Source organism: Schistocerca cancellata, chromosome 8, assembly GCF_023864275.1.
Source record: "Schistocerca cancellata isolate TAMUIC-IGC-003103 chromosome 8, iqSchCanc2.1, whole genome shotgun sequence".
Classification (NCBI taxonomy): domain Eukaryota; kingdom Metazoa; phylum Arthropoda; class Insecta; order Orthoptera; family Acrididae; genus Schistocerca; species Schistocerca cancellata.
In genome coordinates, this window is record NC_064633.1 from 152,630,518 (window position 1) to 152,647,011 (window position 16,494).

Genomic DNA, 16,494 nt, shown 5'->3' on the forward strand with positions numbered 1-16,494 from the left:
CCCAGCAACAACCACAGCATTCAATCTTTGCAACAGTGTTGTGTTTCGCCGTTTGCCTGATAAAGGGTTGTTTCAGGCAGCAGGAAATCACGAAGAATGTGCCCGACATGTTCGAACACCAGGTTTGGTGGATTAACGCTGTGGAAGGTGACGCCGTGTCAGTAACAAGCAGTTGGTCGGCCAGTACAGGGTAACACAGACAACCGTGTGAAACATTCTCCATGACGATTGTTACTACCCTTCATCACTTACAGCGTGTACAGGGCTTACTAGCGAAAGACTTTCCACGTTGGGAGCAGTTTTGTCATTGCTTTCTTCACCAGGCAACCGCGATTCCCAGATTTGTGTCATCCATCCTATTCACAGACGAGGTCACATTTACGTTGAGTGCTATCTTCAACTTTCATGACAGTCATCTGTGGGATAGTGTGCAGAATCCCCGTGATGACAGCGAATTATCAGCATCGGTACAGCTGGAATGTGAGGCCGGGGTAACTGGCGACCGTATTTTGTGACCATTCCATCCACACCACCCAACAGGCCGGAACTATCGGCGTTTCTTTGCGAGTGACTTTGGCTTCCCTGTTGGCAGACGAGAGATGGTTGATTATAAAGGTTATGTGACTGCTACGTTATGGTGCTCCAGTCCACTTCGCCCTTAACGTCCGGACGCATCTCAATCGTGTTTTCCTGGTCGATGTATCGGTCGAGGGGGTCCAGTTGCATGGCCTGCTCGTTCATCGGATCTCAAGCAGTACGGTTTGTGGTTATGGGGACATCTCAAAAGTATCCAGATGTGGAGACACTGGGTCAGTACATTCATGCTTCCTTTGACACTGTTCGGATGTAGCCTGGCCGGCATAAACGCATGAGACAAAACATGCTACGGCGCGTACACGCACGCTGTGAGGCATATGGAAACTATTTTCAACAACTGGCTGCATGGTACAGCGCGTATTAGACCGCAGTCTCTGTAAGAATGGGTGACTGAATAAATGGTCTCTAGCATGGAGACCATGCATTTCCGGACATAAGTTCATTAACTTTTTTTGTTCCGTATCCTCTCCTCGACCAAATCCTGAAGTCTGTATACGGTGGAAAAAATCACCCTGTATAGTCATAATCGACCATCTCCTGACCTGGGAATTTTCTGGTACCTGTTTCCCTACAATTTTTGGTCTTGATATAAATACCTGATATTTCATCAGCGTATACACACATATAAAACACTGGAACTAAGTATATTACTGGAAATAAGTATGGAGGATAACAACGTCGTAAGGTAACAATTGATTACATTTTTTCAAGTTTTAGTTTAATGCAAAAAGATTTATTTAGAATACAACGGGGAAATTTAGTATTCATTTTATGTTTTGTGAGTCAACCTGAATATCAAGTCAAACACAAACGTGTACAGTAAAGGAAAAGTATGCTGTTTAGCCGGCCGGTGTGGCCGTGCGGTTAAAGGCGCTTCAGTCTAGAACCGCGTGACCGCTACGGTCGCAGGTTCGAATCCTGCCTCGGGCATGGATGTGTGTGATGTCCTTAGGTTAGTTAGGTTTAATTAGTTCTAAGTTCTAGGCGACTGATGACCTCAGAAGTTAAGTCGCATAGTGCTCAGAGCCATATGCTGTTTATGTATACCATTCAAGACTACTCACAATGAAAGTCAAAACTGAGAAGTACGCCACTTTTGTTAAGTCCTGAGTATAAAACCAATAAATGAACCACTTTCCAGGTAAATACAATCATTTTTAATACTAACAGTCTACTTTGCAAAAACTGAATAGCCGCGCGGAGTGGCCGCGCGGTTAGAGGCGCCGTGCCACAAACTGCGCGGTTTCTCCAGCCGGAGGTTCGAGTCCTTCCTCGGACATGAGTGTGTGTGTGTATTGTCCTTTGCATAAATTAGTTTAAGCAGTGTGTAAGTCTACAGACTGATGACCTCAGCCGTTGGGTCTCTTAGGAATTCACACACATTTGAACATTTTTGAAAAACCTAATACTTTTAGACAGTGCGTAGTGTGTACTGTTTACTTCTACATTGGTGTTTCATGTAGAATGTATAGATAACTGATAATACTTTAACTCTCTTTGAGTGAGTACTGAATTGTTGTTGTTTACTCTAACACCAGTCAATACTTCCTATAGCGATACTGAGGTATTGATACATCTCTGCGAGCTTACCGAACTAGTGGTATCGACAGTGATACCATGAGTATTGAAAAAAAGTATCATTACTTACTCAGATCAGTAGCACCAAAATGTCTCTCTTTCCTCTTGCTACTCTTAGTAACATTTAAGTTTTCTCTCGCTATTTTTTTCCGTTCAATGGGTCCACAAATTTCATGCAAACAATTAAAAATTTGTACAAACTTGCTAATATAGCTCTCTTTACTACCTTTCCAATAGCCACAGCTTATCGAAATAAATACTTTCGTACGAGTGAGGGTCAACGACTGTCATCACTTCAGTTCTAGTCGTCTTCGGGTAGGCAGTGCCGCTTAGTACGCTCGCTAGCCGCAAGACGGCACCATTCTCTTGACATGTGACAGTTTTCAGCATTGTCACAACGGTTCTCTTTTGCCCTTTTACGATGTTAACATAGCAGCGTCACATTCCGTTTTCATAAACGAAGAACAGCATTCAGTAACCCCTTTTGTTCGTTTTCTGAAAGTAAGTAAGGATTACACGTGTTCTGAAATCTACAGGGTGTTACAAAAAGGTACGGCCAAACTTTCAGGAAACATTCCCCACACACAAATAAAGAAAAATGTTATGTGGACATGTGTCCGGAAACGCTTAATTTCCATGTTAGAGCTCATTTTAGTTTCGTCAGTATGTACTGTACTTCCTCGATTCACTGCCAGTTGGCCCAATTGAAGGAAGGTAATGTTCACTTCGGTGCTTGTGTTGACATGCGACTCATTACTCTACAGTACTAGCATCAAGCACATCAGTACGTAGCATCAACAGGTTAGTGTTCATCACGAACGTGGTTTCGCAGTCAGTCCAATGTTTACAAATGCGGAGTTTGCAGATGCCCATTTCATGTATGGATTAGCAGGGGGCAATAGCCGTGGCGCGGTACGTTCGTATCGAGACAGATTTCCAGAACGAAGGTGTCCCGACAGGAAGACGTTCGAAGCAATTGATCGGCGTCTTAGGGACCACGAAACATTCCAGCCTATGACTTGCGACTGGGGAAGACCTAGAACGACGAGGACACCTGCAATAGACGAGGCAATTCTTCGTGCAGTTGACGATAACCCTAATGTCAGCGTCAGAGAAGTTGCTGCTGTACAAGGTAACGTTGACCACGTCACTGTATGGAGAGTGCTACGGGATTACCAGTTGTTTTCTTACCATGTACAGCGTGTGCAGGCACTATCAGCAGCTGATTGGCCTCCTCGGGTACACTTCTGCGAATGGTTCATCCAACAATGTGTCAATCTTCATTTCAGTGCAAATGTTCTCTTGACGGATGAGGCTTCATTCCAACGTGATCAAATTGTAAATTTTCACAATCAACATGTGTGGGCTGACGAGAATCCGCACGCAGTTGTGCAATCACGTCATCAACACAGATTTTCTGTGAACGTTTGGGCAGGCATTGTTGGTGATGTCTTGATTGGGCCCCATGTTCTTCCACCTACGCTCAATGGAGCACGTTATCATGATTTCATACGGGATACTCTACCTGTGCTGCTAGAACATGTGCCTTTACAAGTACGACACAACATGTGGTTCATGCACGATGGAGCTCCTGCACATTTCAGTCGAAGTGTTCGTACGCTTCTCAACAACAGATTCGGTGACCGATGGATTCGTAGAGGCGGACCAATTCCATGGCCTCCACGTTCTCCTGACCTCAACCCTCTTGACTTTCATTTATGGGGGCATTTGAAAGCTCTTGTCTACGCAACCCCGGTACCAAATGTAGAGACTCTTCGTGCGCGTATTGTCGACGGCTGTGATACAATACGCCATTCACCAGGGCTGCATCAGCGCGTCAGGTATTCCATGCGACGGAGGGTGGCTGCATGTATCCTCGCTAACGGAGGACATTTTGAACATTTCCTGTAACAAAGTGTTTGAAGTTACGCTGGTACGTTCTGTTGCTGTGTGTTTCCATTCCATGATTAATGTGATTTGAAGAGAAGTAATAAAATGAGCTCTAACATGGAAAGTAAGCGTTTTCGGACACATGTCCACATAACATATTTTCTTTCTTTGTGTGTGAGGAATGTTTCCTGAAAGTTTGGCCGTTCCTTTTTGTAACACCCTGTATACAAGGGTTTTAGCGTTATACGGGAACAATACTTTACCACGGCAAAGTGTTTATGATTGAAGTGAAGTGTTCAAAAGCGGCAGAACAAGCGTAAAGGACGAGAAAAAAAGGAGAATCCACTACTAATGCCCACACTGAGAATTTACCTATTAGTCACGCTTCTGCATATGACAGCCGTATTAAGCTCAAATTTGATTTTGTGCTAGATGCAACATGAAACAACTGAATGAAGAACATGAGCGCAGTACTGGTGCGAATGTCAGCAATGACTAGACCGGCATGCTGTTTTCGGAGTTAAGATGAAACGAATCATCAGTGAAGATGAAATGTAAGCACGTTGCTTTGAATTATAGAACAAACGCCAAACTATTGTTTCCAGTCAAACACAAATTCGAGAGTGAATCTTATGTGGGAAAAGTCATGCTCACAGTTTTTTGGGATGCATATGGGCCAGTTCTGCAATATTATCAGGAAAAGTAGTCAACAGTAAATACCAATCGTTACTCTAACAAGTTTCGCTAAGAGCTGGAAACTGAGAAGGTGGCAGGGACAAAATACAGGGAGGGAAAGCTATTTACAATTTGTACAGAAACCAGATGGCAGTTATAAGAGTCCGGGGGCATGAAAGGGAAGCAGTGGTTGGGAAGGGAGTGAGACTGGGTTGTAACCTATCCCCGATGTTACTCAATTTGTATATTGAGCAAGCAATAAAGGAAACAAAAGAAAAATTCGGAGTAGGAATTAAAATCCAAGGGGAAAAAATAAAATCTTTGATGTTCACCGATGACATTGTAATTCTGTCAGAGACAGAAAAGGACCTAGAAGAGCAGCTGAACGGAATGGAAAGTGTCTTGAAAGGAGGATATAAGATGAACATCAACAAAATCAAAACGAGGATAATGGAATGTAGTCGTATTAAATCGGGCGATGGTGCGGGAATTAGATTAGGAAATGAGACGCTTAAAGTAGTAAATTAGTTTTGCTATTTGGGGAGCAAAATAACTGATGATGGTCGAAGTAGATAGGATATTAAACGTAGACTGGCGATGGCAAGGTATGCGTTTCTGAAGAAGAGAAATTTGTTAACATCGAGTATAGATTTAAGTGTCAGGAAGTCGTTTCTGAAAGTATTTGTATGGAGTGTAGCCATGTATGAAAGTGAAACATGGACTATAAATAGTTTGGACAAGAAGAGAATAGAAGCTCTCGAAATTTGGTGCTACAGAAGAATGCTGAAGATTAGATGGGCAGATTACATAACTAATGAGATGGTATTGAATAGAATTGGAGAGAAGAGGAATTTGTGGCACAACTTGACTAGAAGAAGTAATCGGTTGATAGGGCATATTCTGAGGCATCAAGGGATCACCAATTTAGTATTGGAGGGCATCGTGGAAGGTATAAATGGTACAGGGACACCAAGAAACGAATCCACTAAACAGATCCAGAAGGATGTAGGTTGCAGTAGGTACTGGGAGATGATGAAGCTTGCACAGGATAGAGTAGCATGGAGAGCTGCATCAAAGCAGTCTCTGGAGACCACAACAACAAGAGTAATAATAGTAATAAAAGCCACCGGGGTTTAATGTAAAACAGCGCTCTGTCTTTGCATTAGAAAACCATCCACATATCACCGCCCTCACAGTTCACGCTCTTCAAAAGATTCATTTCAAGGTGTTGGATCATCTCGCACAAAGACCTGATCTTGCCCCATCAGATTTAATTTCTGTGGTCCACGTAAAGAAGGTTTTATTCACAGTCAGTTCATCTCCACTGTGGAGGTGGAGGGAAGAATATGTGGCTTGCTACTCAAATGATACACGCTTGAGAGTTATGGAAAGCTTGTATTAAGATTCAGCTAGTGCATTGAAAAGTAGTGAAACTATGTTGATAACTGATGTCATTGCAAATTTTGTATTGTAGCTGTAATAAATTAGAGATGTACTGTGCAGACTTTGACTTACCCTCGTAGATTATACAAATGCTTCATGAGATACGAGCTGTAGACACATGTAGAAGGTGTACATCTTCGAAGTCGTAGACGTTTTGTATTCCATATCTCCCACCGGCCGTACCAATGGCATCACAGAGTTTCGTACAGTTTCAGCTGACAAATCGACTTGATTAGTCGACGGATGACGAAGCCGCTTCGCAGTTATGGGACTGCATCCACAACCAGCGCCACCTGCAGGGTCACCCACGGCCCACGTTTCCGCCACCACTCCCAGGAGCGGGCGTGCTGCGCCACAAACAGAGCCAACCCCTATCCGAACTCGCTCGCCGCCGAGTCATAAAAATAATGTATGGCGAGGGTCCCACCATTTGTCAGGCGCGTTCGACAAGAGTTTCAGCGGCCATAGATATAATTCTTCTTTAGAGTGTGCCGACTGTAGTGGGCCCGTGTTTGGTCGGCAAGCAACTGGCCTGTGAGGGATGAGTTGCCGGGCCGAGGTGAAGGGGGCTACACCCACCGCTGCGGGGAACTGAGCCATCTAAGGAGGACTACCAGAGGCGTGAAGACATTTTTAACGACTGCATTTTCTAATTCATTTTGCACACTTTAATGTGGAGGTAAACGACAAATGATTGTGTGGGGACAAAATAATTATCGAAAAAGAAGGAAGGCAATTATCTTTTGCACATAGTAGATTTCGTCTGTATAGACTGCTACTAGAGCTTATTCTGAATCTTTCCATTTATTTCTATGTCTTTCTATATTCCTCCGTCCTGTCCGTTCGCATTTGTGTAGAATTTATGGTAGTTTATCCTCCAACATAATAACGCGCTCCTTACATTTCCTTCTGTAGTCTTCTACATTTATAGACAGAAATCCTAACTTCGCCGTTATTTCTGCATTGCTATATGTCCCCGTATACATCTACACACATACTCTCCAAACCACAGTGGAGTGCAACACTGGCGGTATGTCCCATTGACCCTTTTCCAACTATGTTCAGGTATGGAGTGTGACAAGAATGTATAAACGCCTATGTGCGTTCTGTAATTTATCATATCTTGTCCCCACGATATCTACGTGAGCGGTACATACAGCGTTGTATAATATCCCTAGATTCGTCATTAGAGCCGGTTCTTCACACTTTGTGAGCAGACTTTCTCGAGATTGTTTACTTCTATTTTTAAGGGTCTGCCATTTCAATTCTTTCAACACCTCTGTGACACTCAAACTCACCTGTGACTGTTCGAGCTGTCATGCTCCATATACGTAAATTGTCCATTATTGGGTACGGGTCCCATACACTTGAGCAATACTGTAGGACATGTTGCACGACTGATTTGTAAGCAGTCTCCTTGGCACACTGATTCCATTTCCCTCGTATTCAACCAATAATCCTATTTTACCTACGGCTGAGACCATGTGATCCTTGTATTTGATGTACCTATAAAGCGGTAGATCCAGGCATTTTTATGAGTTGACCGATTCTAAATACGACTCATATGATACTACCTATTTTTTGGTCGGTGATGTGCGCAGTTTCACTTTCCCGAACATTTAAACTTGTGCAGAAGGATATAAACGTGTATGAAAAAAAAATTTAATCAGAAACTTGATAAAATCCCAAAAGAAAAGCTCAAATATTTTATAAGCACTTTAACCCAAATTGTTCCATTTTAAGTTTGATCTATTCATTTAAAAATGAAATCTACTCTTCCCATTTTATTTTGCGCTAAAAGACCAGTAATTTTCTCCTTTATTTATAAATGACAACTGAGGAAATTTTTCTCCATTGGAAGCACTGCTGGCGCCAGTGTTATTTTGTTCGTGCTGTGGAACCCGCTCCTTCGTATTGTGGACGTGATATGAGTAAGTGGTCGTAATTGTGTTTTGTTGACCGATGCACTCAGAGGCAGTTAAATTTTATTATTATGGTGAGACTTTTATCGTCGAACTATAAGATGGTGTGGAAGAGTTCAGCTGGCCTAGTTAAATGGTGTCCGTTATTTTAAAGCTTTCTCAGAAGTTTTGCTAGTGTTCTGTGTTTCTTGTAATCAAATGATTTTATGTTGGCGTTTTCAAAGCCTGCAATCTATTAATACAGTTTTCCATGTGTAAAATGCTTAAGGCCAAAGTTGCGAATTTGTCAGTAGAGTGACATGTTCCTTTACACGCTTACCCATATACCTAATCAAAGGTTCAGTCGAGTGTTTCTATGTTTCAGAGTTATTGGGATGTCTTTGCGATTCGCACAAAGACCTTTGATTGTGCCAGCGCCTTGGCGGGGAGTGAAATGTCATACGACGTCTAGGCCTGGCAGTGTTTAAGAACTGGCCAAATTGTTCTAATGGCTCTGAGCACTATGGGACTTAACTGCTGTGGTCATCAGTATCCTAAAACTTAGAACTACTTAAACCTAACTAACCTAAGGACATCACACACATCCATGCCCGAGGCAGGATTCGAACCTGCGACCGTAGCGACTGTAGAGCCTAGAACCGCTCGGCCACTCCGACCGGCAAGAACTGGCCACTACCGGAAGTTGTTCACATACCGCCTTCCAAAGTTTACTATTTATCTTCCTCCCGCCAAGGCAGCTTAAGCTGGTAGATATATGAATATATATTATATGTAACCTGTTCTTATACGAACCTTTATCCTTAAATATTAGCGACTGGCAAATGGCTCAACATTTAATGGCATAGCATCTGCTGAGTTCCTTGCGCAGCTATTTCTAGTAGTCTCTTATTAATACGTCTGAGCACGTGAACATTCATTTTTAAAGATCAATCTTTCTGTTGTAGTTTTGTACGCAAGTGTTTCCATCATGTTATGTAATTGTATCGTAGCTTGTCACTAGTGTTGAAGTGTCATTAAGTCACCCTTTATTGGTAACTGTTTTCACTGTATGTGTTTTGAGGGAAATCCTATATGGAAGTTTGAATTTCTGAAAATTGTCAGTAATTCTGTTTTCTTAATAAGGGAAAATAAAGCGAGGGGTATTAGTGCCTAGCAACATTTCGCATGTAATTGAACTCTTAACAAATGCTTCTTTAACGGATTGAAATAATAAGTTTCTAAGGGTATTTTAGTGAAGAATGTTTTAAGTGTGGCCACCTTAACGCAATAACTGGTTTCAAGGAGTCTGATGAAGTAGCTATCTGAAGTATTTGATAATTCCTATGCTTAAGATTTCTATAAATGCCTGGTACATAAAGTTTTGTATAACTTTCTCTTAAGGGACTGTTTACTTGAGTACAGAGTACGTTGGGTTTCTATCTGTATTTGCAAAGCTTTATCTAGTGGCTCGTCCAATTTAAAAGGCGTAATGTCAATAAACTGTCTTAATTATGAATTGTGTATACCAACCATTAATTCATCCCGTTTCCTCTTTTATGGTATCTAAGATATGGTGGGTAAGTGTCGTATGAACAACGGAATCCACGTACCACGCATTTCAAACGTGAGTGTGAATTCCTAAGGCACCAAACTGCTAAGATCATCGGTCCCTAGGTCTACACACTACTTAAACTAACTTACTGTAAGGACAACACAAACACGCACACACACACACACACACACACACACACACACACATACACACACATGCCCGAGGGAGGACTCGAACATCCGGCGAGAGGGACCCAGCGATCTGTGACTTGGCACCTTAAACCGCGTGGCCACTCCTCGCGGCGCAAGTTCGTTTCATTTGCCGAATTCGTAGTGTATCGTACAAATGCTTTTTTTTTTTTCTTTTCAGTATTGCAAAGCATTATTCTACTTCCGATGTAGTCGTGGGAGATGGTATGAGGATTTTTATCAGCTTCATTTCACCAAGGATATTCTACAGATTATTTTTCAACGTAAATTTCAGGAGGTCAATTAATTTGCAATAACCCTGAGTATCAGACCTACAGCCGACTACTTTAAGTTCGGTTTGGAACTTTTCTTTGTCACTCATTGGGTAAGTTTCAGTGATCAGTACTAATCCCTCGTACCATGTTCATTCTTAAAACTAGTGAAGCATTTCATGTTGAACTATGTAGAAGGTACTGTTTAGTGGCAGAATATCTGTCCACGAAATATTTCACACTTTATTGGCTTCTGCCACGAGTGTCTTTGAAGGATTCTCTCAGTACTTTGTGTTTCTGAATTCTAAAATAACTGTTTTGAAGGTTGTCACATATTAACTAACGTTAGACACACTAATTTCTCGAGATTTTGTTTGGTTGCAAATTATTTCAACATGAGCCAACCTGATGAAACAGCTCAAACTAAAAGTATCACCATTCAGTTATTTTGAAATTTTTCTTGCATCTGGAAACACTTGACCTGCTTTTTATTTTTGTATCTTTTCAGATATTGGTGGATAGCTACTGATTTTAAGCTTCTGGGTTCCATTTTATTCAAATGTAAAGAAATAATGAAAGATAAGATGTTATCGATAATATGAAGTGGAAACAGGTGGCGCTGTACATGAAACGCCATTGATCTGTATATTGCCTCTATTTTTTTCTGTTAAAGTTATAGTCGTAGTTTATTCATCAATTTCAAAATAACTTCGTTTATATAGATATTAAAAAGTACAGGTGATAAACTGAACACTTGTCTTACACCTACAATGAAGCTCTCATCAATTACTCTCCATGCACTCTCTTTATGGCTTCTATTACACATTTATTGAAATCCCTGTCGTCTGTATATTTGTGTGGAACAACTTACCTCTTTCTTAATGACATCTATAAGGATTACATGTGTCCCTATACTGTAGCCTGTGTATTTTCAACGATATGTCGTTTTTATATATTTTTTTCATTAACATTTGTAAATTCATATGCCTTTCTGTTTTGCAAGAAACTCAGTGTTGTATAATAAATACATAAGAAATTTATAACTTAATATCAAAAATATGACTAATTAAAGACATTTTTATGACGCAAAATATTGAAAACATCTAAATTTCCAAAAAGTGAATAGTGAAATAAAAGTTCCATTTTGTCCTCTTTTGGTACCAACATTGTCGAGGTGTATGGCCGCACAGTTGTTCGTAGTTAGCATCGCCTTCTAAGAACAGAATGGCTGGTGTGGTCCAACCAGTATACATGATATCAAAAATACAAATTGAAACTAAGAAAAATTAAATTGATGATGTTTTGATTAAAATCAACTCACTGAATCGATAGGTATTTGCCACGAAATATCTGAATTGTGGATCTGCAACCACAGTACAATAAACTTATAAACAATAATATTCGCATCCAGCTAAATCACAAACAAATAAAAATTATTTGACGCCTATTCCAAATCAGTCTGCAGTGCATTAACATTTGTTCCCTTCTGAAAATAATGAAGAAAAGAATTTTAGTTTCGTTACATTGCAAGAACAAGGCACTTAGAACGGTTTCTTGTATAAATCGCGATAAACTGAAGAAGTCCATTGCGTTTTGGCTCACAAGAAATGACATACCACACCCAAATACTCTGCAACCGAATTAAGCGGCTATCTATCACTAGCTAATTCGCATCGTTTCGGTAATAATTTCATCATTTATTCCCTCGAAACTAGGCAGCATGCTGGCAAATTAGAATTCGTGCGATGTGATCAATAGTGCCCAGTAGGAACTCTTGCCCAGTTCTCTGTAACCGAACACTGACGTTAACCCGCAAAAAAGTAATGTGAAAATATTTTTAAAAATATATTAACAGTATTGCTTTCGCAAGCTAAAACCTATTGATAGCGAAAGCTGCTAACCCTTAGATGTTTCAGGAGTATCAGACTATTTCCTGTGTCTTTTCATACCAACTTCAAGGAGTGGATGAGAACAGCATTTTTCATTCAATGGCTCTGAAAGCTCCGTAAACACAGAAGAAATCAAAGCAAAAATGTCTGATTTTTTCTGGATAGTTGCACACCTGGCACAGCTAAACACTTTGGAACATAACTTGTCTCGTGTAATATCACCTCAAAATTGCAATCATTTCCCCAAGCACTAATTCACAGTTTTGAAATTTGATGCCGTAAAGAATTTGTAACGATGGTTTTGGGTACCAATGAAATTGCTTAGAGGATTAACGTGACAGCATTTGCATCGATCAACATGGCTGATAAAGCATTAACCAATATCACCCAGACGACATTTATGAATAGTTTCAAGACATATGGATTCGTCATGGAGGAACAGCGTCATCTGCCGCTACAGTTGAACAGAATACTGGACTTGGTCTTCCACGATACATGGTGACTTCCTCTTGATTTAAGACAAAATCTGACATTTTGATGATGATGTACACGCCTGTTGTGCCCTGACTGACAGAAGCAAAGTTGACTCCATGCAAATAAAATCATCTTTGTAAACTTAGCGTTTGTGCATTCAGTAAACGGAAGGAGATTAGAATGTATTTTTAGCTGCACATGACGAAGCATGTCACTAAAGCAGATATGGGCCACTGATATTTTACTTTATTTCATTGTAAAATGATGCACTAAGTACTAAAAGGTTTAATATACAACTGTGTCTTTCATAACAAAAACCAACAGAAATATTTAAGATCATACAGATTTAAGTGATACATCTTCACAACAACCATGTCCTTTACACAAAAAATATTCAGCATCAAATAGGGAAAGACATTATTTATGTAATACGAAGCATTTTTTTTTAATTTTTTAATTTTATGACTACAATAGGTTATACTATCTCTCATTACTCCCTATCTCGCTTTCATTCCTCGTGTAAAATGAAGGAAAAATGATAAGTAAAGAAAATGTGATTAATAGTGGGTAAAGAAGTTCTTCGCACTATACCCAATAAACGTTGATTGGAAATTCCTGTTTCACTTATACGATAGAGCTATGTATTCGCAACATGGTAGAAAACTACACATAACAGCTAGCAAACTTACGGTTTAGGAACAAGGAATGACTTGCAGAAGGTGTAGCCTAAATTACGATAATGGCTGTAACTGGAACTGCGACGTGAGATACACTCTGTACCACAGACAGTGTGGTTGTCCAGCAAACCGAAACAAAGGAATCCCATCTGTTAGAGCTCTGGATCGACAAAACAGGAGATCTTTGAATTATATTATAAACCTAAAGATAACGTGGATTACACTTCCAGTCACGACAAGGGAAATGGGAAAATTTCTTCTCTCTCTTATCGAGTACCATATGGTAGCCTTATCATTGACAACAAAGAGAAGACCCATACATAATGGAAAATCAGAATCAGTGAAACGTAATACTTGCACCAAATGATAGAACCAAGCTGTGAAGCAAATATTGGGAAGTCTGAATCCTAAAGAATGTTCAACCCCATCACTTGGAACTCCGTGACATAACGAAACGTCTTTCAGATATGGGTCAATTACACCAACTAGCGCAGATAAATGACAATAAAGAATCTAAGCAAATAAAAATCAATAACCACGTGAAACAGGTAACTGACGAGGCTACTGAACATAAGGATATATTCCTCCCAGTACTGACTACTTAGGAACACTACAACTGCTCAACCAGGAGCATGCACAGACTACCTACTGCACACAGACAGTCCAAAGTTACACTCACACAAACTCAAATTTAACATTGACATAAAGTGGTTTCTGGTCATTCAAAGATTTTTCGTTACCGCGATTGATATGGTTCTAAGGGAGAGAGATAAATCTTAGTATCTTAAATGAAGGCGACGAAATGAATGAAACAGGCTTATTTCTGATTGGAACGTCTTTAAACTGAATTCTCAGTAATTCGAACCGTTATTCAGGTGCCATAACTTGAGTTTAACGAGAGTCTACTATACTAAATAATTCGTACATTTCTGTAGTTATTTGGCAGTTATCAGCTGCCTTCCAAGATATAATGGAGCCGTTTATGGTCTCGTGTGCCTCCTATCAACTGAAATCGTGCACGTCTTAACTTAGCAAAGAATGCTACAGTGTAGCGCTAGAGAGCGCGGCACGGCCCACCTACCAGATTTAAGAGCAAGTCTGCGCTCTGTCAACTTGAGGCACACGGCTGATGTTTCGACCTTCACACGCGTTGGAGGAGCCGAACAATCTATAGTCTGAAGGATCGGCTAGCGGCAGACTGATGGCAGTTGCGCGTAAAATGCTAAAAGTTTTCTACTCCGATCCCGGCAGCCCGAGTGGAGCAGGGAAGAAAATTTGATGTGGTGAGAAACACATTAAAACAAAACGGTCGTTGCTAGGATGACCGCAGTTAACATTTTTGGTTTAACTTTCGTAGCTTCATTTGCTGCTTCAGTGTCATTGTAGTTTGGCTCTGGTTGTGTTTTCTATTATAAAGGAACGTTAAAAATATTTCTGTGAGTTACTTTGTGTGGATTACATGGACATGTTATTACAAGCCGGTGTTCTCCCAATGTTTGCTCTGACTCGGTTTAAGAAGAGTTTATTTGAAATCTCGTTTTTTCAAAGTGTTACTGGAGTCAGCCCAAACAAATCTTGCTCATCACTTCTTTCATACCACACCTAGCGTCCGCGAAAAACATCGGTTTATTTCCCATTACCAAAAAAAAATAAAAATAAAAAATAAAGAAAAACAAAAAATAAAAAATTTAAATAACTTAAATCCGAATTTGACGTCCCCATTCAATAGAGCGATCCAAAATTACTCTAGTGCGCCATTCTTTCATCAGTATGTATTAACAGGAGCAGTAAAACACGAAGAATAATCAGCACATCAGCAGCGACTGAGTAGAACATCTGCGTTGGGGTAGCAGTCAACGCTAACCAGGGCAGCGCTGTCGCTGCTGGAATATTGGTTATTCTTCGTATTTTACTGCCTCTATTAATACATATCGACAAAACAACTATCGCAGGAGACAAATTTGGAGCAGGTCAGTCGAACGGACGCGTAAAATTCGACTTTAAAAATCATGTTGTTTGTAATGGCAAAGAAATCTACGCTATCCATTGGCGGTGGGCTCCGCATGTCTTTCTGTGTGTGTGTGTGTGTGTGTGTGTGTGTGTGTGTGTGTGCGTGGTGCGCGCGAACGTTCGTAACTCTAATTCCCAGTAGCACGTCCTCTGTCATTGATGCATACCTGTATTCGTCGTGGCATACTATCCACGCGTTCATCAAGGCACTGTTGTTCCAGATTGTCCCACTCCTCAACGACGATTCGGCGTAGATTCCTCAGAGTGGTTGGTGCGTCACGTCGTCCATAAACAACTGCCAGCCTTGTGGCCGAGCGGTTCTAGGCGCTTCGGTCCGGAACCGCGCTGCTGCCACGGGCATGGATATGTGTGATGTCCTTAGGTTAGTTAGGTATAAGTAGTTCTAAGTCTAAGGGACTGATGACCTCAGATGTTAAGTCCCATAGTGCTAGAACCCATTTAAATTTTTCGTCCATAAACAAACATTTTCAGTCCACCCCAGGCATGTTCGATAGGGTTCATGTTTGGAGAACATGCTGGCCACTATTGTCATTCACAAGATTAGCACGATGAAGGCGCTAATTGTTGTCCATGAAGACGAATGCCTCGCCAACATGCATCAGATACGGTTGCACTATCGGTCGGAGGATGGCATTCACGTATCGTACAGCCGTTACTGTGCCTTCCATGACCACCAGCGGCGTACTTCGGCCCCACATAATGCCACCCCAAAGCAGCAGGGAACCTCCAACTTGCTGCACTCGCTGGACAATGTGTCTAAGGCGTTCAGCATGACCGGGTTGCCTCCAGACACGTCTCCGACGATTGTCTGGTTGAAGGCATATGCGACACTCATCAGTGAATAGAACGTGATGCCAATCCTGAGCGGTCCATTCGGCATGATGTTGGACCCATCTGTACCGCGTTGCATGGTGTCGTGGTTGCAAAGATGGACCTCGCCATGGACATCGGGAGTGAGGTTGCGCATCATGAAGATTGAGTCGTAACACGACGTCCTGTGGCTGCACGAAAATCATTATTCAACGTGGTGGATTTGCTGTTATGGTTCCTCCGAGGCACAATCCGTAGGTAGAGGTCATCCACTGCAGTAGTAGTCCTTGGGTGGTATGAGAGAGGTATGTCATCGACATTTCCTGTCTCTCTGTATCTCCTCCATGTCCGAACAACATCGCTTTGGTTCACTCCAAGACGCCTGGACACTTCCCTTGTTGACAGCCCTTCCTGGTACAAGTTAACAGTGCAGACGCGATCAGAACGTGGACCGTCTCGGCATGGTTGAACTACAGACAACACGAGCCGTGTATCTCCTTCCTGGTAGAATGACGGG